Raw genomic sequence first — 26,582 nt, 5'->3', positions numbered from 1 at the left:
TAAAGCTATTTCCACGAAGGCCATCCCTAATCAAAGGCATGCACATGACAGGATACCCAGACTAACCATGACCATGGCAGAAACAAATGACCATCCAAGTATACCAGCACTATTACATGTTTGGTCAGAGCATGAACCTTGCTGGCCCAGATGCACTGAAGCTCATGCACTGTTTGCATCTACAGATGAGGACCCTGGAACAAGTCAGCCTATCCAAAGACAGCCTAGTCCCAGTTGCTTGCTAACCTGAGTTTTAATTTCTAACTCAGAGGCAATATTGACTAGAGAGGCAGATGTTAGTTTGATATATAATGTATTCCACACTTCCGATTTGGTAACCTGGACCATGACTTATACCATATTTATGATCTAAATAACAGCCTCTGGAAACTCCTTAAGCTGATAGATCCAAAATCAAAGGATATTTAAATGTTTATATAAATAATATGAAATTCCAAGTTAGCCAATGCCAGAGTTTGAATCAGCATTCCCAATATTTTGACTAATTTTGCCAGTTTCCAAATGCCATCTCTAAAATGCAATGAACACTACTTACGGTGTTCAGTTCCTTCAGGTTAAAGCCATAAGATATATATATATTATTAGTTAATGTTCTGAAAATTATTTTGTTTTGTCCAAATGTTTGAGGTGCATGAACACTTAAAAAGTGAATAAGATTATGGTTAAGTTCAGGACTTTTTCTAAATATATATACAAGAAGCACAAAAGAAAAAAACAACACACAGAGATTTAGTTTAACTACTAAGGAAATGTTTTGTTTTTAATGGATATATTCTTTTTGGCTTAAAAAAAACAGATTAAAAATTATGGGTCAGAAGAACATGCACCAAGTAAAAATGAAACTGGGGGAAAAGACTTGAAATTCTGACCTCTGCAGTAGTCTCTTATGTAAAATGGAAGTATTTACAGCCACGTGAAATGTTTCCATTGTTTTTTTGGTTTTTTTTGTTTGTGCATCCCAAGTGTGCTTGTTTCTGTATTGCTAAGTTACGAATCTTATAAAGATCAGAAGCAGATTTTTGCATTTATACTACAAAGGGCTAAATGCAGCAACAACAATGAACCAGCAAACTCAAAACCCTTGAAGCTGCGTATAAGATAAACTACATAAAATAATTTAAATAAAGTACCATTCAGCCTAGGCCAATAACTGATCATTCCATGCTGCAATGTACATTCAGTATTTATAAAGCATGACTGCAGCTAAATATCTATAAACATATCTTGAATTCCAAATCTGACTTCCTCAGCACCAGCACATACCACTGTTCACTAGGTTTCAAGTAGGTACTTGACAAGGAATCAACTTGCCTTCCTTCAAATGTCATTTCTATTTAGACTCACTAACAGGATTTAAGCTTTTTGGTTTTTTATAGTTACCTTGCAAATCCTCTCTCCAAACTTTTAAGTCAGATTTTGGTTGTGGTTTTGTTCTTTTTTTTTTTATTATTATTTGAGCACTATCATGTGCTTGATAAGAGAACAAAACATAGTACACAATGGTGAAACTACAAAAGGAAACAAAACTGTGTGGTTTGATCCTGGTTAGAAAACTGGAAGATAGCTGTGGACAGTTGTGAGGGCAAACAGGAACATCAATGGAACGGAATTGTCTCAAGAGGATGTGGTTGTGTAAATTTCTATTGCAATTAAATAAATTTGAAATGCTTCAAAGGCAGTTAGTAATCCACTTCATGATTATCTCCTAAAGACATGATCTCACATAAACTGCAAGTCATTCTCACATTCTCTGAACAACTATTTTAATTACATGAGCTACGAAGTACAGTAAGGGTAATTTAAAAAGAAAGTATTCCTGAATAATACATCATTCGAGCATGTTGAATTCAAAATAAGAAAGTATGAAGAAAAAAGAAAACATCAAAGATCCAAGGCATAATTTGTTTTGTTTTCTTTGCTCTGTATATTTATTTGCTGACTCACAACAAATCAGTATCATTTAATGGCACTTTTATGTTCAAAAACATTCCAGCTTCTCATTGATACAATACAGTACCAATCAATTCAAACTGCCATCATTTTTAAAGGTAATATTTTCACAAAAAAGGAGCACCAAAACCTTAGGAAAGTATAAATATTCTTCACAAGTACTGACCATAGAAGAAAATAAAATGAGTCTGCCTCCTGAAGAAATCAAAAAATTAATGAATTATCAGGAAATAAGATGTGTATTAAATAGTAGTTTCAGGTATTTATTGATTTTTTTCCTTTCACATTGTACATACAAATAGGTAAATCACACCCTGTGATTTCTACTCTGACCAAACAACTACTCCTTTTATTTTTTTTGGTGGAAAAAGAGGTGCAGAAAACATGAATTCTTCAATCTATTAATTCAAATCAATAACTGTGTTGTAACTGGGGGACCTTTTATATCAAGCAAACTAAAAATTAGATGGATTTATTTCTCATGAAGTTGTGGTCACTTTTCAGCCCAAATTTACATTAGTAAAAATAGTATTCGATAATCGTTCCCTGTTAAATCCAAGGCAAATTGAATTCCATTAAAAAATCCACATTGAACTTTAACTAAACTATCATTTATCTTGTTAATTATAATTTGTGACAACTGCTACAAATGATAGCTATTAAAAGATATAGGAAGGAAGAAGCAAATTATTCTAAAGGATGCATTTCATAATGTATGCTGAGCAACGTCCTCTGACAATCTTGCACGAAAAAATGTCTCTCTCTGATCTCTTTTTTTTTCCCCATAGCATCATTTTTATTATTAATTCCTCTCCCCCTTAATCCTTCTGTAACTGTTTGACCCTTTTCTTGGCATTAGTTAGATAGTCTCATTTATTCAAGGGTGATTTCTTTTTTTCACATGTACTGTTGTACATTCAGATCACAGATTTAAGTGTGTACTGGTGTCCAGATTGTGTCCTTGATGTGAATTTATTGGCTGTTTTTGTTACTATTCCACACTCGGGTTGTCCTCCCTCATACATGCCGTTCTCCTCCTGTTTACCTTGGGGAGATTCCCAAGGCAGATGAGATAGGCAGGGCTCCCTCCTCCCCCAGCATATCACAACACAGATTGCAACACACCACTAACCTCCACTGCCAGTATTTCTTACAGGAGAGACAGGGCCAAATCCTTCTGCTCTCTTCAAGTACCACCACTGAGCTGATTTACAGCACACACAAAGGTCAGGAACTTATGATAGAGGGTTCTTGTTGTGATACGTACGTGGACTCACCATTCAAGAACACAGAGAAAGGTTGTGTGGTGAAAACAGAATTAATTGCATTATCATATTTCACTGGGAAAGCAAAATCTGGCATGTTTGGAAGAAAAGAAAAGCTGATGCATTACAGCGATATCAGCTCATAGCATACAGGCCAAAGCTACCTCTAAAATTTCCATTACAAACTTCATCTTACCTCTACTTTCAAAGTCAGAGGAAACTTTTCAAGCAAGATTAGCACTGAACTCCTGAGCCCAATAATGTACTTTGCATAGAGGTTGTTTAACAAAATTAATTAGGAGGAAACAATAAGTTTCAGCCTAGAAGATATGAAAGTTACTATCTCTTTTTAAGGAAAGAAAAAAAAGAAAAAATACCTATATCTTAGTTTGGGTTTAAGCAATAGGTGTATATGTTTCATTAAAAACACTTTAAAGATCTACTTAGCTGACACTACATATGTGCATCCAAGCTACCCTACAATTTAACAAGCTATCTTACTATTCACATCCACATTAACCTCACAGCATGATACACTGCAGTGATGAAATACGGGCACCCTGCCAAATATATTTGTTCCTTAACCATGTTTAAAGACTATTTACAGATTTGAGGTCTTTTGCTATTACTACTTAACAAACATGAGATATTTGAAATTATCTTAAAAGCAACATGTTGCAAATATTCTAATGTATTATCTCCATGCATATTGCCTAGTCTTTAGTAGCAATGCTGAACATTACCCTATCAGTTAATTGGTAGTAAAATTCGGGAAAATAAAATATTGAAAAACCCAGAGTAAGAGACTGAGGCTATGCTTTTGAAATTAATTGGGAGTTTATCTTGGAGAGTCAATATTAGCACCTTCCCTGTCCCTAGCTGTGTAACTGTACTGTGGCAGAGCCTAAGAGTGTCAGCTATTGATGAAGATCTCAGCTTGCCAGGTGCTTGACTAATAAAAGACAAAAGGCCTGCCAGTTCTGCTAAATAACTGTTAGTGTAAGCTGACAACAGTGATACACTTTAAAGATATGCTTGCTGGTCTAAAAATAAGCATATTTCCATGCATATTTAAAATCAGACCTGTCATACCTTTTTCTTGAGTTAACTATCAACTGAGATATTCTCTCAAGCCTTTTTCATGGATTTGAAGTCTCTCAACTTCAGCAAAATCTACTTAATCTTAACTAGATTGCCTTTTCTTTCTTGCCCTGTATGAGTAAAAATTTGCTTTGTTTACTGCAAATTTTGATGAATGAATAACCAAGTTGAGAAAACTGCTAGAGAGGAAAAAATAAGAAAATTATGACTTCTGATGCTAAGGCCAATAATATCTTAACAATTTCATCCTGTGTTACATAGATTTTAAAAAATGCTGTAAATCTAAAATCATTATCTTATTCCTCTATTTTTGCAATATACGCCTAACACACGTGAAGTCCTCATTTTCTGGTAAATCTTCATGGAAAAAGTCATAACTTCATTTGCCTGCCCACTCATGCAAAAGTTGACAATTGAGTTGTGGGGAAAGCTTTATGAGATCTGGAAAAGAGAAAGAAATGCTATTTTTCTCCTACAAGAGATTAACTTTTCCCCCTCCAAAAAAAAAAATAAAAGCATGACTTCAACAAGTTAGTTTTTTTCTCATGGATGAACTTTAAGTTACGTATGGCTTTCTTTAAAATATGTTCTTGATGGTTTTAACTTGTGATACCAGCAAATTGTGATGAATTTGGGTAGTATAACAATAGATAATGAATGCTGGATGGAGCAATGCTTGGATAGGAAGGATGATTCTCCTAATGAGGAACATCTGAGAAGCATATAATACGAACAGGATGTTGTATATTTTCCATAGTTCTGATTACACACAAAAAAGAATTCAGCCATGCCTAAAAATATTAGGTCTTTACATAAAAGTACATGAAAGGTGCTGAGTTTCCTCCCCACCCCAGGCAGAATGAACACCTTCCTGCTATTCATTAAATCTTGTTCCCCCACTGTTTGCATAAAACAGCCTCTTACTATCATACACAGAATGACTACATAAATTTAAAGAAGAGGTATCAAAACAAAGGGTATAAGTAGGCAGAGTTTTTTTAAAATAACATGCAAATGATAACATATGGAATATTTAAGTTACACTTTCAAAGGGATGCTACACAACAAATTCAGTGTACTATCTAAATATCAGTAAGTAGCTTATAAGCCATTAAAACCATAATTGCTTCATTAATTCTAACTGAAGATACCCAATTACCCTTTTTGCTACCCTCATGTCCTAAAAATTTTACACTTCCAGTGCAAAATACCATTTTTTTTCCTTTTCAAAATACAGCTCTGGTTCAGTCTAACCTAGGGTATTATAAATATGTGAACTTGGCAGTAAGTTGACTTTTTTGGACAAGTTAAATTATCCCCCACTGCAGTATAATTAAACTATGTCATTCAGTAAAAATAAACCTAGCAGGAACTCAATGCAGTAACTGTAATTTGCCCATTCTCATGTCACCAACACGTCTCAGTCTTAACACAAACATATTTTTCCTTATGACTTCTTTAAAGGAGATCAAATCTGAATTTTTCAAAAGTGTTAGGCAGTTTCATGTTAGGCTACAGTCCAAGGGTTGATTCAGGCTCCTTTTGACCTTTGCAGACTATATATCTATATTGTCTAGTAATTTAACTCCCTCATTGGCTTTTGAGCCCCTCTTCACTGCCTGCACCACCAGTTCCCTCTAAGCTACTTTCTACTGCAAGCATAAAGAAGAAAATCTGGAACTTGGTAACATGGATCACTCAAGATTCCTAATATCTGGGACCTGGTAAGACCATGCCATATTTCAGCCACATGCCTGTGTCAGTCTTTCTAAAGTTTCTGTGTAGTCTTGTCCCTTCATACACCTCATGAGCCCCTCTCGGCACACAGCAGAACCCAAATTTTTTCAAGATGGAAGCTTTTCTTTCCATTGCAGACACTTAGAACCAACAATAATTACAAGAGCATCTGTGGGAAGTTCCCTGATGGAAATACAAGCTGAGTACAAGGCAGTGAAACTGCAGCCAGTGTTATGGGGCAGAGCAGCCTGACAAGGCTGTCACTTTCTGCTCTGTCACATGTACCAGGGGACACCTGCTTTAGCCCTACAGCAACTTGCTTTCAAAATGCTATAAACATGTAGGAACGTACAGAGAGATATGGAGAGTGTTTCTTCAATGGGTGGAGATGTCTCATTCTAAGTTTGATTGCTGTAGTGTTACACATATTAGATGACTTAATGAAATAAAAAATTCCCATTCCCATTTTGTATGTTTCCCACACATTTTTCATTGTACCTAATTATCAAAGTGTATAAAAATTTGCATGAAACTTTTATAACTCTTTGGTGAACTCTTAATTTTGGGACGTTTTCAGGGACTGGCCTCTCTGAACAGAGAGATTATTTTGAGTAGTAAATGTAGCTTCTACTTGATTATAATGCTTTTTGCACTAAGAATGCTTGCATTTGGTGGCCAAGTCTAGTCCCAGTTGAGAGCACCAACAAAACCACCAAGTGTTTCAACAGATTTTGCAACAGACTGCAAATTCAAATGACAACTTCTTTTTCAACTGAATATATTTCAAAATAATTTGAAATAATCTCTGCTGCTCAGAGCTTTAACTAAGTTTACAGATTCACAAGTTTTATTTTTCTGGGGAATTTAGATTTGTCTTCTGAAGTCTCTGGCAGACCACTTTGTACAACTTCAAGTTAGTTAACTCATGTTTAAGGCCTTTCCAGTCACAGTTCTCTCCTGTGTATTTTCCTGATAAAGCAGAGCAGAGCTTCAGCTAACAAATAATTGGCTAAAAAAACCCCAAAAGCAAACAATAAGAAAACCCTTGAAACTCCTTGAATTAAGATGGTAAGATATCTGGAAGCAATGAGGAAAATGATACAGTAGAGAAAGAGGAAGGAATATAAATACCTTCAGAACAAAAATATTCAATCTTAGGAGATCTCCTGATGGGCCTTTACCCTTTGGCTGTCCCTATATCTGTGGTAACATGCCAAGCAGAGCCAGGGCCCATCTGCTGGCCCTAAGGCCAGCTAGCACAGCCAGGCTGCACAGACGTTGTAAAACCTTTTAAACTCTGAAGGTGGATTGCACAAGTGGAGCTGCCTTGCCCAAGCAGGACTCAGCCCTTGCCCAGGCCTGGCAAACGTTACCAACTCACTGGGTTACCAACAGGTAGGTCACACAGGTGGTTGGCATAACTAAGCATAACCAGAAAAGCAGGAATTTCCAAGCAGAGAGACATGAATGCTTCTTTTTGTGAGCATGGCACCAAGACATCCCAGGACACAGAGGAATATACAGAATTAAATAGGTGGATAGCTCAGTCCCTGAATACTAATAAACCACAGCCTATCACTGTCATAGAAACTGGATAGATGACACTAAAAAACAAGAAACCCTTTTGATTTTGAAAATGAGCCATTTGAAGGTCTGGGAGACCCACAGCTCTGACTGTACAATATTAAGGGAATCGCTGCACTGACCAGAGTGCAAAAGTTCAGATAGTTTTGTTGATTTAAAGACAGAATGCCAGAAGAACACATAATATACTGTTGTATCTCTGGCTTAAACTTGAACTCAGCATAAATTATTTCAGGAATGTTTTGCATCGTCTCTTTTTATATCTCCAGTGCAAAATCTATTTTGATTACATGGCCCTGGAATAAGTCTGTTATTTTTCACATTTTATCATTTTTGGAACCAGTATACTACAACACAGTTTTCTTATCTTTCAACCCATGCCCCCCTGCCCCTTAAGTCAAAAATAAAACACACTGCACCACTTGTAAAAGCAGAGAAACAGTCTAGAGTGGAAATCTCCATTCACTGAGGAAAGGTTTTGCATCTCCAAAGGAAAACAAAACAGAAGTTTAGACTATGGTTAAGCTACCATAAGCTTAGTATTCTATAGCTTAGCCTCCTTCTTTAATGCAGCAAATGTTCAAAAGGCAAAGCTGAGAATTTTTGTAAAAGGTCACAGATTTACCAAAAAAATCATATACATAGCTGAGATAGTACAGCAAGAACTTGAGATGACATTTACATACACCTTAATTCCAGTTCACCAGTATAACAAAAAATACAAAAAAAGATTCACACATATGAAAGAAGGAAAAGCACGTTTCATGTAGTAATTAGGATGTTGTATACATGAAGAACAGGAACAAATCAAGTCAAAAAAAGGCTCAAACTTGGTAGCAGCCAGGAATATTTATTTAATGTGCCCTTTGCTTCTTCATATTACTCTTTTGTTCACAGAAACAATCCCTAAAGCCCTTAAAACACGAGTTTTTTACTGGATGCTATTAAGTAGTCAAACTTAAGGATAATATAGGAAATGGTTTTTTTATGACCTTCTCCATTTCTAAGGCAAGAGACTCACAAATGCAATGCTCTTACTAGGAGAAGGACCAAAGATATTTGAATTTCTAAACACCTTGATAACAGGCCAGCTTTAAAACAAGGTTGAGAGGAAAATAAGTGGACACAAGGAAAGCAATGAAGGGTATCATTGGTGGAGTTCCTTGATCTTTTAAATTTTCTTCCAAGGTACCCATCCCAAACATCAGGCAAGTGCCCACAAAATACACTACTGATGCAAAATTAGGAGACATTGAGAGCATACAGGGGTAGAGGCTACACAGAGAAGCAACAGGAATAAATAGATTGATCCCAGATTGACTGCTACTCTGCGAGTAGCCATCGTGCTCTGTTTATGGAGATACCTGCAATGCTAGCGAACCTCCACCCACAAGGAGTCCCACTGTCAGCAGTGACAAGGAAACATGGAAATAATATGATTTATTGCATGTGCTCCCAGACCAACTCAAAGCACTCTGCCCTTGCTGCTCAACCCAGTAGGGTACTTTGACTGTACACCAGTAATGAACAGCTTGTAATTCAGCCTTGAACGCTGCTCTTCTCCACATCTGTTTTTCCTTATCTCTGTGTTGATATATTTCTGTCTTATTTACCCTCACCTTAAACTGTCATACATTTTCTTTAAAGGGCAGACCCTAAACAGCACATCATTCTTCTGACATGTAAGCAGCAAATCACCTCCTCTGCAATGCAATTAATTAAAAGCCTTAAAAAGACAAACAAAACTCAGCATCCCTAGCCATATTTATCTGTGGTTTTGCTGATCAAACATCAACATGCATAAACAACATAAGGACCAGCTAAAGAAAATCAGATGCCATACAGAACTTGGCACATCTTCCCAAAATATTTGAGTTGAACTATAACATAAATAGTTTTAATTCTCTGTTTCAATTTCAAATTAGTTAAGAAAAATAGCTCAGTATAGAGTAGTTCTTTGTAGAATCAAGTCATCTTCATACCATGCCCTGATTTGCAGTCAGTTTGTAAAACTGGATTATTTAGTAAAACTTAAAGAATCCTTTTTTGCCCTTCCCAGTATATAATGTCACTACAAAACCTTAAGGAAATTCAGGTTTTTGCAATGCTTTAAATTTCCATAGGCTGCAATAGAGATTACCTTTGGTAAAACAAGAGTCAACTTTGGAACAGTCATTTCACATCTGAGTCATTTCTTAAGCCATTCCCCCTAAGGGACTACTAAGGTGAGTACAGGTTAGACAATCAGACCAATTATTAATCTAATCTCTGAGAATACTCTTTATCATGCAATTCAATCATGAAACATGATTTAAGACTCTGGAGCAATATATACATCAGTGATGGCAATTTTGGGAAAGGCAGAAGGAAGGTGTTTGACCTTGCTAACTTTGGAATGGATATGTGACATTTTAGCTGATAGACATGCGCCAGCTGAAAGAGGATAGTCTCACACAGGCAAACGTGTCTCTTTCCATTATAAGATTTTCCACAGTTTAGGTAACTGTATCTTTGTCTTGTTTTTGCAATTCAGATCATATTTGCAGAAGTTTGTATTTTCTAGATCTCAGCCCATATATTCTCTATCTTTGATGATTTAGGATTAATAATCAACAAAAGATTACAACAAAGATTATTTCATTGGCCACCCGCACCACTGTCCATCATTCACACACCAATTGCTCTTCTTGAACAAAGACCCTAATCTAGCAAATTTAAAGCTACTTAAAATCTTCAGAGAAAAATTCATGTAATTGTTCACACCCAAGGAGGAGGTTTGAGGTTTTGAACAGACTAAACACTATGGAAAATAGTAGATACTGTTGGTTACTAGGCAATGCAAAAATTTCCAAAATATCAGCAATACAACGATTTTTATAATAGAGAGCAGTGTGTTTATTTAGGTAATGGAAAGAGAACATTGTTCAAAACTTCCTCCTCCCTTTCTTTGCATATGTACATACTAGTCAAGTAACAGATTTTTTTTCCCCCATCTTTTAAAATCTCTGTTGACGATGGATGAGCTACCACAGAATACACTGAACCTGATACCTTTTTCCAGACAAGGCAAACAGCAGTTAAATACAGGGTTTGAGTGAATAAAGCTGGATTCACACAAGAGTAGTGAAGTACATACTTAAAACTTGGGCTTTGCCTTAGGGCTTTTATCATCTTGTAGCAACTGGTTCAAATTTGAAGACTATTTTGGAAGCCATCTTATTATTCACGAACTTTGGTGGGGGAGACTTTTCTATTTGCCTCTGATTGTAAAATGCTGTGCATATTCTATGCAATCTGACTGAAACTGCCCCCTTTTACCATAACTGGCTAGTCAGAAGTGGCACAGGTGAATAGTACTCATTTGTAGTTTCAATGGTTTGTTTCAATTTGAGGTCTGCATTGACATCAAAACTTTTCTGTACTTCATGATAATTACAGCTGTCCTCTACTTGAGGTTTTTTCCCTGTGTACACAAAATACACATATCATTTGGAAATATATGATTCCTTAAGCATGACCATAAATGTCACTTAGCAAACATTGCAAATGTCCTCCTGAAGTCTGATTTCTCTTCACTACAACTACATCCAGCATGGTGCAGGAATTTTCAGAAAACTACTGCCTTCAAAATAAACAATTGTTAATTTCAGTTCTGTATGTGAAATAGCATTTCTGAAGCATCATTAATACACATGGGAACAAAAAAATCTATCACAGATGCTACTCCTGAGTTAATGGAGACAATACCTCTGAATACTTACATGATAGAAATGTATATGTAATGTATACTTTATAAACACGCACATGTAAATACATTAGACTATGGGCATAATACTGACAGGCTGACAGAGCTGAGGTTGTTCAGCTTGGAGAAGAGAAGGCTCCAGTACAGAAAGCAAGTTTATAAAAGAACTGGAGAGTGACTTTTTTACAGGGGCAGATAGTGATAGCACAAAGGAGGATGGTTTTGAATTTAAAAAGAGATCTGGATTGGATGTTAGGAAGGAATTCTTTACTCAGAGTGTGGTGAGGCACCGGACCAGGTTGCCCACAGAAGATGTGAATGCCCCATCCCTGGCAGTCTTCAAGTTCAGGCTAGGTGGGACTTTCAGTAATGTGGTCAAGTGGAAGGTGTCCCTGCCTGTGGCAGGGGGGGTTGGAACTAGATGATCCTTAAGGTCCCTTCCGACCCAAATCACTCTACAACTCTATAATGCCGATTTTCTTTCTTCACAGCTCATTAAAACAACCGGTATCCAAAATTATGCCTCCCAGCTCAGCTTTGTCAAATTAGACCTTTAAAAGGTTTAGCACTGCAATCTTAAGAAGAACTAAACAGCAAGAATATGAGAGCAGCAAATTCTTTTTTTCAGCTGTCACCAAGAGATATCAGAAGTTTAAGGAGTTCTTCAGAATGGTGGGGAGAGATTCATAAAACTCCACCTAAGATAGTTCCTTGGCAGACAACATTATTTACTAGACTACTGCTTTAAGTGGTTATAATCTGCAGTAAAAGCATAAGGCTGTGCCAGCTTTTAATTTCCAGTAAGCACAAAGAGAAGCAAAACACATTCATTTTAAGGTAAAAGAGTGCAAGAAAAGAAAAGGTGTTGTGTATCATCTGCTTAATGTCTGAAAGAATTCTTTAATTATTTTGTAATTAAAAATAAAAAAAAAACAGGTTTGTATGATAACAGATGTTGACTTGCACCATCAGAATAGATCTTAACTGTTACAATGTTACTGTTAATCACTATGCAGTTCAAATGGAGCCAGAAAGCACAAAAGCACCTCCCTCTTTTCAAAACCACATATTTCATTAGAGCCATTATAAGAAATAGTAACAAAGGAAGTCTAATATTTTGACAAACTCGTAGTGAAAAAGATGGTTGACCTTGAATTATACCCTATTATGGGAAAGCTAAGAAAGCCTTATAAAATATAGTAAATATTCTTTTTGACTTCAGGATTTTCAAATAGTCTGCCCTTGACTATAGACCATTAAAATAACTGAATATTCAGGAGCAGACATCTTCACCTGAGTGCAGAACCACATGGAAAGATTAAAGCAAAGGGAAAGCTCTTCATCCTTTCTTTCCACTCCAGGCTCTACCCCTCCCACATCCAGCACCAAGTCAGCTCTGAACAGAAACATCTGCTGGTCCTGCTGTGAAGGGTAGAGCCCACCTGTTTCACATCCAGCCCGTTCCCTGCTCTGCAGCCTCTGCAGGGTGACTTGTCCAGCTCTGACCCTCAGCTTCAAAGCCTGCTCTTACCCTGTGGGGCACAGACATCCCTGAAAGGCAAGAGTGCTCTCTAAATATTTTGAGAAGACTAATAGATATTTTTCTAAGTTCTTTTTGCTTTCAGTCAGAAAAAAGCAAGGTGGACTTTTTACCTTTTCTAGCCACAGTTTGGGAAGAATGTTGGAAATTAAGGCCATTCTATTTTCTGTTTGTATCTTTCTGTGGTTTTTCTTGGGTTTTCATTTTGGTTTTCTTTTGTTGGGGGGTTTTTTGGTTTTGGGTTTTTTTTGTTTGTTTGTTTGTTTTTATTTTTGGTTTTTTTTGCAAAGATAAGCATTCAGTCCCCTGGAGCTCTTCTATGAAAGCAAAAAATGCCATACAGAAGCCTGTATGTATTTGTCTTATATAGAAAGAACTGATAAGGTTTTATATAAGACAGCCCCTTGACAAGATTCTTGAAGTGCCAGTTCTTCACCGAAAACTTATTTCTCTCAAAAGAAAACAAAAGCTTAAATAAACCAATGAATAAGACTTGTTCCCTATTAGTATACAAGTCTGCATAATATTTATACACTTGGTTGCTCATATACCTGATGAAAGAAAATAAAAGACACAAAGGAAGAAAGCGAAAATAACCCCAGAGTATTCAAGGATTTTTGTAAGGACTACACCCTTGCTGACATTTAAGGAATTTCTGATGATACAGAGTTTTCTGACGTGAAAGCAGTTTCTGACTAGGACTTTTCACCAAACCACTGTGGGCTGCAGCTACCACAAAATTGTTTCCTACTCATTGCATGTTGTTCCATGGCAATTGGCATGATTGCCAGACAAAGCATTTACATGTGTTAAGTGTACATCGAATAAAATCTCACAGTGGGAACCCATTGCTTCAGTTCTCTAGCACTTCACATACATATAGAATACACAAGCACAAACTGCAAAATATGTAACTTGAATTTCTTATCATGGCATTAAAGGATGATTATCTGTACAGTTCCTGTTCAAAGTAACTACATGAGTTTGAGCTCTGGGAAAAGCACCACAACATTTGTCATCTCAAGCTTACTTTCTATTACACGCTATGAAAGCAAGCAATCTTGCACCCTTAAAAATCTTTCCCCACCCTTGCATGTGACCAAGCCAATAAGTTTTTAGAAGGTGGTAGCAGCAAAGATAAAGAAAATAAATATACCAGGTATTTAAAAATAAAGCTTCATTACAAATTTGGTTTGAAAAATGGCTGCAAAGCCTGGAATCAATTTGATACTGTGCTATATGAAAATTGCTGCTCCTCGCTACCCCATTCCTGGTCTCCAGGAGGTTTGGGTGGGTGGACAAGGGGCAAGTGCTAATTGAAAGTGGTACAACTCTGCCTGTGAGGAGTCAAATGGAAGCTGTTTGCCTCTCTGACTTTAATGTGAGCAAAACCTAACCCAGACACGATTGTTCTGAGGGCCTAAATGTTCACTACACAGCACCATGTGGAGTGCCAAAATCCTGAAAGTTGACCCTGTATTCCTGTGAGGTCAGAGCTCAAGAACTAGACTGAAATGTTAAGCAAGACACTTTTATGTCTTTTGTCTGTGAGAATTACTATGTCAAGGCAAAATAAGCTTCTGTGTATACAGAATATGTCCAAGAATAGGTAAGTCTAGCTTTATAAGCAAGGAAAGGAAAATTAGGTTGTTTTTCAGTACCTGCAATACTTATTAATGAGCACGTATTAATATGCAATTATCCTCTTGGGAAAGCAGGAGCAATTTACGTTATGTAATTGGGAGTCAGTTATTTATGATGTACTTGCAGATCCTGCCAAGCACAGATTATCAACAAGGGAGCTCTACCCCTGACTTCAGTTGTAGTGTGACACATTAAGACATGCAGAAGGCCCTAGCTATGCTACACATCATTTAATTCCTGCCTTTAAGGTAGAATACAGTAATTAAGTGCTAATGCTTACTGGAATTTCCAGTGGAAATTCAGGCAGTCACTCCTTGGCAGAGCCACAGACATTTTTTGGTTCTGCAGTTCCACAAGAGTTCAGTATGAATTAAAAGGAATGCACATGATATGAATGGATATTCCTCCTGATGGGACATGAATGGACACTCCTGATCATATAATATTTATTTGAATGTTCATGAATCAATATCAGATATGAAAAGTTTTTTATTCTACAACAAATACTCAAATTACACACCACGTCTGACTTGTAATGTTCAGGCTGCAGTTAAACTGTCCCAGAATGTGCAGGAAACTCAGTTCTGCTGTTGGATTCCAGTCCAAGAGCAAAACAGAGAAAACTTGTGAGGACACAGAACCCTGTGTTGACAATCAGATTTTCAGAATCACTAAGTGTTATGCTTCAGTGGCTCTGACTGAATCAGTAATTAAGCAACTTTTGAAAAACAACTTCCCTTAGATTTGAGCACGTGATATTCAGTAAACAAACTGCAAACTCCCCAAGTCTGCCATTCATACCTGGTTTTACCCATTTTATTTTTGCAATAGCAACCGTTCCAGCTTGAACAGCATTTGCACAGACTTGAATTTCCAATCTCACTCTTGCAAATTGTGTCAAGAGATTGAGGTTACTCATCTGCATAATCCATTTTTAAGTGGTAGCACTGGACCTATGATAACAAGTTCATTCCCTAGTCTACACTCCTTGTCCTTGTTTCTGGGCAGGTCACAGCAGAGATAGATTGGCAAGAAATAAATTTTAAAAAAGAAGATCCTTGGCTAGACAGATGTGCTTGTATTCATTTTCCTTCTGTCATAACCTTGTTTTGGTAGCATGGAATTTGCTTCCTACTATGTAGGAACATGTGAAATTTCTGCATAGCTTTTTGCTGCAGCTGAGTGAAGAATGGTTTGTTAATGCATGTTATCAGTGCATAGGATTGTTCATCCTCTTTTCAGGCCTTTTCTTTCACCTATTTTTTGAGTGTGTGTGTGTAAATTTGGCCCGTCAGGATTTGCTGACAAAATACATGCAAGCAGAGCAGCATAATAATTCCAATTGCAGTGATTATAAACACATGCAATTTTTCATTGTTTTTTTAGTCTCAGATGTTGAAACTCAAAAAAATCCAGTTTTCTTTCCCTGAGGTGTAATGAAAAGCTAACTCTCCAAGTAAAGCAAAAATTTCTTATTAAAAAACCCCAAACTTGATCAAAACAGTGTTTTTCTATTAAAAAAATACTTTCTTATGAAAACTTTCAATACATCTCAATGTTTCTTGGATGCTAAGTATAGAAAGGATGTTGTGGTATTTTACAAGAAAAATGAATAAGAGACTTGTTATCAAAACCTCAACATTTTTAATCCAGATGTTTTTAATTCAGGCATAACAAGCAAGAAGAGAGAAAATTGGGAAAGAGAAGAACAGAAAGCTTTAAATTAGTAAGAGCAAATGGATCTTCTAGAAAACAAGTTGAAAATAATTGAAATTAGATGGGATACTTAGTTTGGTGAAACATAAACCAGGGATATATATGAATAAGCTAGAGACTTGTTTCCACATGGATATTTGTGCATTCATGAAAACAGGGAACATCAACTACATTAAAGAATGATACCACTTAGGGGATCTTATATTTCATTCAGACTAAGGCATTTTATTCTGCTTTAGATATTTAAAGACTTTTCTAAGTGATAGAGAGTCTACAGAACATAACATCAAAAAGTCAGAGGCTGTTCTAGCAAATATGTAGCTGAACATTTTCTATGAAAACAGCTTTAGAGGAAGGGTCTATTGAAAGATATTACTGAAGCACAGTATCAGGAGTAAATAATAATCCTCTGAAGAAATCCAGGTCTTCTCAGTTTTTACACAAGTAGATAAACAATTGATGGAATTTATTTTTATTTTTTAATCACCACCTTGGTTTCTACTTACGTTGCAAAATAAATGACTTACTAAATCTCTCTCAATGCCAATATAACTTTTTTAGGTCAGTCTGTATGTTGGATTTAGCTTTTCCCACATCCTGACCAGGGCAAACTAGAGCCATACAGTCAATTTTGTCTAAAAGGCAGAGAACTAGTGACAAGAAATTAAAGCTGTTCCTAGAAAAGGAGAACATATAGTTTGTGTCACTCATGAAGATATTGTCATGCTGCTCTGGCACACAGAAAGCAGACTATCCTCTGTTAAAACAAGATACAAAGACGGGATAGACAGAATAAAATTCTCATGTATAATTATGGCTGTATCCAGTACAACATAGGAAACTCACCATACTGGTTTGGATTTGGCCTTCCAAGTGTCCTTGGCTGCTTAGTACCCTTCCCAGAGCCAAACCAGGGCATTCTTGGCTTCAGTTAAATTTGTGTTAGCCCAGCACACCCCTGTCTTCAGTTCCCTCGACACTGAGTTGTCTTTGTAAACCAAGGAAAACAGGATATCTGCAAATAAAAAAAAAAATCACAGCATCTTATTGTGAGCTTGAAGTACATGTGTCATTTCTTTATGGACACAATCCAGTACGTTTACCTATTTTCCAAATTTAAGTAATACAAACCAAGTAAGTCTCTTGGTCAGAAGAAGAGGTTACCAGCCATACGTGAAAATTTATTTTAATTTTCATCAGCTTGGCTTACAGGGAATTTATTTGGAACCATTTTGAGAAGTTTTCAGGAGGTCAACATCTTAAAATGTTTTGCAATCAAATATGTGCATTGTAGTCCTACAACATGCATGGTAACACTGAGGGAGTTTCCTACAGCTATTACTGTGAAATTATTGCATCCCTCTAACGACAATTATATATAAAGAACACAAATCTTACATACAGATGTCCCAGAAGCAAATGCTGTCATGCTTCCCGTCACCAACAGGAAATGGATCCATGATAATATGAACACAGAAAGTGGAATTATTAATTCTGGTTAATAGGAATGTCTTGAAGTTGAGAGCCTTTCCTGTCTTACACAACCATCATTTTACTGGATGAACTGTTCTCTGGAGTTGCCTATCCCGTCAACCAATTCAAGGGAGAGCCAAGCCAATTTGAACCATACCCATTAACTTTCTAGAAAGTTAAATGAAGTCCATCAGTTCTTTGCAAAGTCTCATTCATTCCAAAACAGAGAATTACCAGAGCTGCAAAGAATTGAAGAACCAACTTTTGTTGCTGCTTAGCTCCCCACCACCTCTGTTACAGGGCACCTGCACATTATTTGTATTAAGTATGAGGGAGAGAACATGACCCACTAGGAACTGAATCCTGACAATATGAGGCATCTATTGTTTTACACAGAGCAGGGAGAAGAGAACATAAGTTGATTTTGCAGGACTGAAACTTTAGATCTATTACAAGTACTTTTTATCATATTTAAAGTCAAACTACAAAGTTACATCCAGTCCCCCATATTTGGAAGTGAGAACTTAAATACCCATCAGCTTCAATGGAAACAAAATTCCACCTCACCACACCAACATCTAGCACAGTTAGTCTGCAAAGTCAGCTCAGACCAATTTCAGAGAACATAGACCTTTTCCAAATTTAGGATTAAAGCCTTAATTCTACTGCATAAAGGAAAGTTTGTAGAATCAATGGCAACAACATAAAGGATTGAAAAAGCATCAGACAGTTACATCCTGTTCCTTATACACACTATACTTGAAGAAATTCCTGTTAACTTTTCCAACACTCAGTTTTCTTTGAAGATGAGACAAATGGCACAATTTTAAGATGAGTACAGCCCAAGATACACTTTGTAGCTTTGCTACCCAGTTAAACTGAATACAAACCAACTGTGCAGTCACAGATCGTGCTATTGCTTTGAGAGTATCTCTACCATTCTCCCTATTTCTAGAGAACAAGTAGAAGGAAAACACCTCTATGATCACCTTACATTATCCATATGAAGAATTATTAGGCTTGTCACCCCCAGTGTAGTGCATAGGCAAGATGAGTAATGAACAATGAAAGCTAATTTGAGAGGGGATGACAAAACCCCCTTTATGCATAGAAATCTGCTTAGCTACAGACAAAGCCTTTTCATGCTGTCCCAAGTGCTGCCTATATCTAGATATGGAATACATCACTTTCTCATTTGCTTTTGTATTAAGAAGTATTTACTGATAGAACACCTTATGATATATTTCAAGTTTATTTGCAGATTCTATAAAATCTTGTAATTAATTAAAAAAATCACACTGAGAGACTTCATTGCAAGGTTTTTTCCCCCCAGACTATTGAGTTTTTCTTATGTATTAAATGTGTCAACAGGACTGGATCTCCAGAACAGATTGCATAAATATTAACACAGACAGGTTCCTAAGCCTAGCTTCATGTGTGCATGCATCCTAGGAGAAATAGTTGGGCTTGAATTATTTATGGGACTTAGAGAAAAAGGAGCAGAAGACTTAATTTGAGGCGCAGATGACTTCAGAATTTGCCGTTTGGTCAGAGCACCCCAAAAAAGTTTTCAAACATAGGATCGTGTTAAATTTCACTTAAACTTCAGTGCAGTAGTCTGAGCTATTGAAGTGGGTTTTTTTAATCATATCTAATAAGAAAAATTCAGCTTAGATATCTTCCTTGCTATCATATGATGGTAACACCAGAGTGACAGTACTTTGCAATTACACCAGAAAAACACATCTTTAGATTGTTCCTTCCCAGAGCAGGTCTTGTAGAGCTAACAAAAGTACAGAGGAGGGCTACCTGCACAACCAACTGCTTGGAAAAACTTACCTACAAGAATTGATCACATACACTTGCACTCTTTTCCAGCCTGAGAACACATTTATGAAGTTGTATAACTTTACCAGCACATTCTGTGTTAACAGAGATTGAACTATGATGATGCTTCCCATTAGTGGCCAGGCTAAAGCTTTCCAGGACATAGGAACAGTCTGTTTACTACAGAGCATCTTAGACATAAGAGGATAAACCAATTATATGGTGACGGCCCTGACCCTGCAGCTTAAACAAAAGTTGGTTTTACATACAGAATTAGTGTGACTTCCCAAAATGCTAACAGAGCATTCTTAGCCACACAAATTGTTTAGCTTCTATTAATCCTACCTACCAGATTCAGAAAAGTTTTCATTTTTAGTCTAAGCTCTCCAGGACGTAAGAACAGTCTGTTTACTGCAGAGCTTCTTAGACACAAGGGGATAAACCAATTATGTTATGATGGATCCGACCCTGCAGTTCAAAGAAGGGTCAGACTGTAGTGTTTAACCTGTATGTATTGGATTTAGGCCCAGCAGTCAACCTTTGTTTAGGTAACCATTAAGCATACATAGATGCAATTCTATCAAGAGTGGTGTGTTTTAGAACCCATCTCATCGAATCAATCGCTGATTTTTTTTCTCCATAGAAATCCAGTCAAAAAAAGACACAAAATGTGTCTGTAGGATTCTTCACAGCTCCAAAGAGGTGAACCACTTGCCAGATTGTCTGCTTTCATGTCACTGCTACATTACACAAGCTGATAAAGATTGCAGCTTCTGGAGGAAAGTGCCAGGGTAGTCTTTGTGATTCTGCACATTTCTAGAAAGAGAGCCTTTAAAGCTGACACTGTTAAGTTCATAATTGTCCAGATTTTTAGGGCCAAAATTCAGATAAAAATGCAAATCAAAGTTTCCTTATTGGAATATCAATGAATTAGTCTACAATACTGATTATGAGGCATTTGTATTGTGGTAGGCCAACTTTTTGCTGTTCTGCTGTTTATCACTTGGAGGGAGCAAGAGGGTGCTTCTATCTAAGAAGCTTTCTGTGTAAATAAATTAAAGATGTAAATAAAGAAGATACAGAGGTTGGTTCATTAATATGCAAATAACAGAGTTGGAATCAAAGTAATCTACTTCCAGAAAATCATGTGAATATAGTAGTACTTGAACCAGAAAATAAAACTCACTATTTTGGTCCCAGACAATGTGTTTATATATATTGCTATGCATATTGAGTTGTGATGAAAATGACCCACTAATTCCATCATCATAATTTAAACCACTCCCCGCTAATTCCATCAAATACAACTGTGCCAGGATCCAAACCCACAAAGTCTGGGACAAGAAAGCTCTTTGCTTTTTCTTTTATCATCTAAAAGGTTATTTCATGCCTACTTTCTCATGCCACAGGGTGATGCCTTCCAGTCTACAAAGGCACAAAATATACTACAGGAACTATAAATCTCTCCCTCATATATGTAGAAAACTAATTTCCTATATTACTTTTTCCAATCAACTCTCTGCTTTTCATTAAGCACAGCATGTAATTCAAAAATACATTTGGGATACAAGCCTGAGAACTTTCTAAGAAAGACCCTCAGGTGGCTGAAGAGTAAGCCAGCATTCAAGCAGAGAGATTTCCAAGAGCTACTTGACATAAAACAATTAAATTGCTTCAATCATTTGAGCTCAAGCTCAGTTACAATTGTTAAACTCCAGATTCATAATGTACATTGTGCTGCACTGGATTTTAAAACCAGCAAAGGATATTTGAATAAAGTTAATCCCTAATCTATTTGCTTCCCAATGGCCACAGACACTTTTACACTAGAACCTATTTCTTTAGAAATCGTTTACTCCTCTATTTCTCAAAGTGCGTGTCAAAATATTTCTAGTTCATCACTGATTTTTGCACGACAGCAGCACCCAAGAACCCTATCACCAAGCAGGGCAGCTTTGAACAATACTGGCTTGGACAGTGCTCATGTGCAGAGAAAACAAATCCCCTAACATAGCATCTGCTACATAAAAGAAATGTGGTTTTAATTTAAGCAGTTTAGGTTTTAAAAATCCATCACACTTAGTTGTTTGCAAATAGTGTTGGCTGATGAATGGCATCTGTACAATGGATAAATGCTAATATGACATTATTTCTGCATGTGTTTGACAAACTGTTAGACAGTGATGCTAAAAATGGGACGTTATTTATTTTGAAAACTGGACAGAGAACAGTTCTTTTAAGTGGTCTTTAAAGTTTATACAGCTTGATCTACATTTACATTCAAACTTAGGGCAAAGGGGTGGATTGGAGGAAGAAATCTTCCAAACATTTTTGGAAAAATGGCTTGGTCAAAGTGCTTTTTTTCTTTAAAAAAGAGAGAGAAACAAATCAGGTTTTTGCTTTATATAGAATATATCAACGCAAATCTGTGATTCAAAAATATTTCCTTTCCTTTCTTCCAAGATTTTGAAGCACCTAATTTCTTCTCACGCACTTCTAGGCTGGCCAACCAATTAATTACTATGTTTTGTATTTAAGACACTAAATAAAAAAAAAATTAAATAGCCTGGACCAAATTAATACAGAATTTAGGTAGCATGCAGCTGTTTACAACATTATCTTCTAGGCTGTACCTTCTCTAAATTACAGATCCTATATCTTTAAACCCTCTTTTGTCTATTGCAGAAAGTTTCTAATATAATTCCCCTCTTTAAGAAAACTATCTGGAGTCTAGCAGCATTTGCTGGTGCCAAATTTTTTTACCTACCTATAAATATTAGTTAAATTCATTAAAAGTTTTATATTTGTATGAATACAAAGCAATAAATTGATTTTTATATCCTGCTGGTACACGGCTCCCATGTGCCGCATGATTTTGATTAAGGTGTCTGGGTTTTAAGAAAGGAATCCCTGAGCAGAAAATAACCAAAAATTCATGGTTAGCTAAACCCTTTAAATTTAGTTGAATGAAGTAAAAATAATTAAACATATCAACTGTCAGCAAAATATTAGAGGCTCCCAGCAGATACATTTTGAACATTCTGTAAAACCCCAGAATGGTTTTAAAACACTGTGGTCTTTATTAGCAGACACTGTTCTCCAGTTCATGACTACAAAGTACACAAAAAAAAGAAAGGTGAGAGGTGAGTTTTGCTACCATGTGATCTTTTTCAGATTGTGAAATATAAGGGATAGGCAAGGGGTTATAATAAAACTAACCATGCCCCCTTAAATTGTGCATGCTGATGAAGATTTGCAGCTGATATGCCACACACAGTTACAGTTCTGAAGATCTGAAATTTCTTTATTTCAAATACAATTTTTCCTCCTATTCTTTTGGTTTACATTCTAAAGTTGACAGAGGTGCCAAACCACAGCTTATTCAATAACTTACAGAAATCATTTTTCTTTACAAAAATGGGAAAAAAATTATTTTTCTTCTTTAGAATCAAATTTAGAGACTTTGACCTATTGTGCACAGATATACTCACATACATTGACATACAAGACGTATTTTCCATAAAATTATTCAAATTGAATGGTTTCCCGATAAAAGCATTTCTTTATGGCTTTCTAACTACTCTAAAAAATAACAAATAAAAAATTATGGCTGCAGATGGTACATACACTGCCTTCCACTGAACGTTGAAGTCTCTTATTACAATTGGACTGGGAAACTGCAGGTTTTCTTTTAACATAAATTCCTTCCCTTGGCAGTTTTTTCTGTCTCTGTGTTCATGTTATTTTAAAACACTTTCATTTGATCATTCCATATTTTCCACCACTGACTAGGTGATGAATAGGCTTGCCATCTGGCTCAGCTTCCCATCCCCTCTCCCAGTTTGAATATTTCTTTACACACGAAAGCCAAAGGAAATGGAAAAACTGCCAGAGGTATTTTTTAATGCCTTCAACAAACAAAAATAAAAAAAAGATTCTGTACAGGCATGAAAGTCAAGACCCTCTCTGGATCCATCTGTCACCTCCTCCCTTGCAAAAAGTAATTCCTACCTTTAAGCCAAAATTAATCTCAGCAGAATTTTAAGGAAAAATATTGATTCAGTCTCAAACCATTCAGTTGCTTCTTCAAGAATCTATTTCTATCTCACTGAATCCTTTTCACATATTTTAGTGCTTTCTCAGCTTCCTATATGCAGCCTTTCCTTTCCCACTTTTCTATTTCACGTTTTTCTTTTAATATCACTGTTGAAATAACAAATCTCTTCTGCTCTTCCTACCTTTCAGGATGCTGCAGTGCCTGTCTCCTGTAGCTCCATCTCTGCTTCATCTCACCTTCTTTTCCTTTAACTTCCAACTCTGCTTTTGTATTTTCTCTCTGTGTCATGCTACCACATACATACTCAAGATAACCCGACAACAAGTGGTCCCCACAGATCCCTTTTACAATTCATCTTCCTCTTTGGCACCTAGAATAATTGATTACTATATCAATAATCCTAGGATACATCCTAGGGTGGGTAACACCCACCACCCAATAATCTATAAATGTACTACCAATCTCCAAAGAATCTACATGTGATGACAGTCTCCACCATCTACTCAAGATTGACAGAATTCCCACAGCTCCTTCAAGAGGAGTCTGCACTTCCTGAGGATGCTTCTCCAGTGTAACTACAGCATCTTCCACATTCCTAAGTCAGGAGTCACATTTGCTATTAGTTACTATTCAATTCCCATAAGGAATAAATTCAATTCCCATAAGGAATAAATCTCCTCAACAAAGTACAGGTGAAAACCTTGGAGTACACCCCTGATAAACCTGTGCAAAGCAAATGTGCAGTAGGATTGGATATTCTTGCACATCTTTGCACTGTTACACCACAGCAAACACAAAGCAAAGCTTTATTAAATTAGCTAGAAGAAATCTAGATCTAAAGGAAAATTTTCCATGGATTGTACTTAGAGGAGGACAATGCTCAAATCAAGTTTTCTGTGAAAAACCTCATACATTATCTGCCTCCTCATATCATATGTCCCTCTAAAAAGAAATACAAAAAAATAAGCCAATATTATTAATTCAGGGAGGAAAGCTATACGAATCCCAACTCCAACATCTAGGATCTTGAAGCCTTCATGGAAGTTCTTACCTGGTGATATCAGACCATCAGCTTCCTCAAAGGGAATTAATTTACTGTGATCAGTTCTGCAGAAAGGATAACTGTGTTTCATTTTGAGACTTATTCCAGCTAATGATCCTGCCCACATATAAGAGGATGAGGATACGAAATATCCATATTACAGTGCTGAACAGTCATACTGCTGAATGTTCTAATCAAAACTCACATTTTCAGAGGAAAGTGGGCAAGCACAAGACTTGGATTTTGGATAACTTTTGGGTTATTGTCCCCATCATGACCACTGGTACGTTTCTATGTGGAAAAAGACTTTCTAGTTTGCTTAGAAAAACTGGTCCCCATTTTCAGCTCCATTTTAACAGCTTTTCTGTTGTATCACAAGTGTATTTGGGCCACGAGAAGGAGCTTGTGTTGTCCTGAGAACATTTCAACAATTATATTCTAGTCATATCAAACTGTTTCAGAACCTCCCGCAAACTTCATTCAAAAGCTGCAGGGAAAAGCATGGGAAAGAGGATCTAGTTAAGGTCCCTCTCAGATGTTCATATCTGCCTGCTTATTCCAAATCTTTAAGGCTGAAATAGTTAGCATGAACTAAAAGAAAATTTAGTTTGCTCCAAATAAGAGCTACTGAGTGCTCAGCCTCGACAAAGATTGCCTGTAGCTTGGCCCAAACAGATACTCTAAATATCCAACAGCCACCATTTTACCTTTGCGGCCTTATTTTACTGCTCCGCAATTGTGTTACATATGAGTCACAGAACCATTTGTTGGAAAAGCCCTCCAAGACCATGGAGTCCAACTGTTAATCCAGCACTGTCAACTCCACCACTAAACCACGTCCCTAAGCACCACATCTACACAGCTCTTAAATACCTCCAGGGATGGTGACTCAACCTCTTCTCTGGACAACCTGTTCCAGCCAATGCAGGCCTGCCCTTACTTCTGAAATACTTCTAGACAATGTAAACTCAGACTGCAGCAGTACAATTTTTTTTCACAGTGAGAGATTAACACAGTTTACTTGCTGCATAATCTCCAACACAAGAAAATCTCTCCCTTCTAATACAGTGAGAGACAGAGAGTATGCCAGTTTTCACTCTTCATCACAATTCTAATTCTAGTTTTCTAAGGAGTCTCTTCTTCAAAGTAACGAGTCCTGAGTTGAAAGCCCTAGTATTAAAGGTATAACTTGAATAAAATTTAGGAGGAAAAAAGAATCAAAATCGTGTTTTGGTAAGGAAAAACAGATTTCTACCTAGTTAATTCTGGGTTTTAAAAATGATAGGAGTGTGAAATTTGGCATAGCCAGTAAGCTAGGGTTGCATAAAGTTGAAACTGCAACTATTCTCCATGTCCCTGAGGTAGAAGTAATTTCATGACAACTTTTGGGGGTTATTTGGATCTTGCACTTCTCTTTTATAATAGTCATTCGACTAAATAAAACGTGTTCTGCAAGTTGGTTACCTCATTCATGTGCTGATTAAATCATAACATCAGATGTTCCCACAGAACTGGGTAGCAAACATTGATCAACACCAAGGTGGTAAGCATAGATTATCCAGGTGTAACTGTGTGTGAGGATTTGGTAGCAAATAGGCTGTGTCTGAATTTCTGCAGAAAACCTTCCTGAAAATTCAATTCCAGCTTGCATTTAATTCTTGCATTTACCTCCTGTGTCAGCAGTGCCAGACAATACATGGAAGCACTGAATTCGTTTTACAGAGATAACTTAGAGGGCAATTGAAGTCAGAGAATGAAAGAAGGACATAAACCTCAGAAAGTCAGTGCTCAAACCAGCAGTGCTGTGTCTACCTGTGAAAAATTTCCCATTCCAGTGACTGGCACATCCTGCATTTCAGGTTTCTCTTGCTTGTTAACAG

General features: G+C 36.7%; 1 long non-coding RNA gene across 6 annotated transcripts in view; it reads right to left on the bottom strand.

Annotated features, from left to right (window-relative positions):
* Positions 1-26,582, bottom strand: part of LOC138107881 (uncharacterized) — a 372,717-nt gene that overhangs the window by 272,077 nt on the left and 74,058 nt on the right. For all 6 annotated transcript variants that reach the window (XR_011149750.1, XR_011149753.1, XR_011149752.1 and 3 more), the window contains exon 2: positions 17,150-17,318. This is a non-coding gene — a long non-coding RNA (uncharacterized lncRNA). The remainder of the gene's footprint in view (positions 1-17,149; positions 17,319-26,582) is intronic.

This window comes from Aphelocoma coerulescens, chromosome 3 (genome assembly GCF_041296385.1).
Source record: "Aphelocoma coerulescens isolate FSJ_1873_10779 chromosome 3, UR_Acoe_1.0, whole genome shotgun sequence".
NCBI classification, from domain to species: Eukaryota; Metazoa; Chordata; class Aves; order Passeriformes; family Corvidae; genus Aphelocoma; species Aphelocoma coerulescens.
Note: the sequence above shows the minus strand (reverse complement) of the source record. Positions and strands in the feature narration are given on the sequence as shown.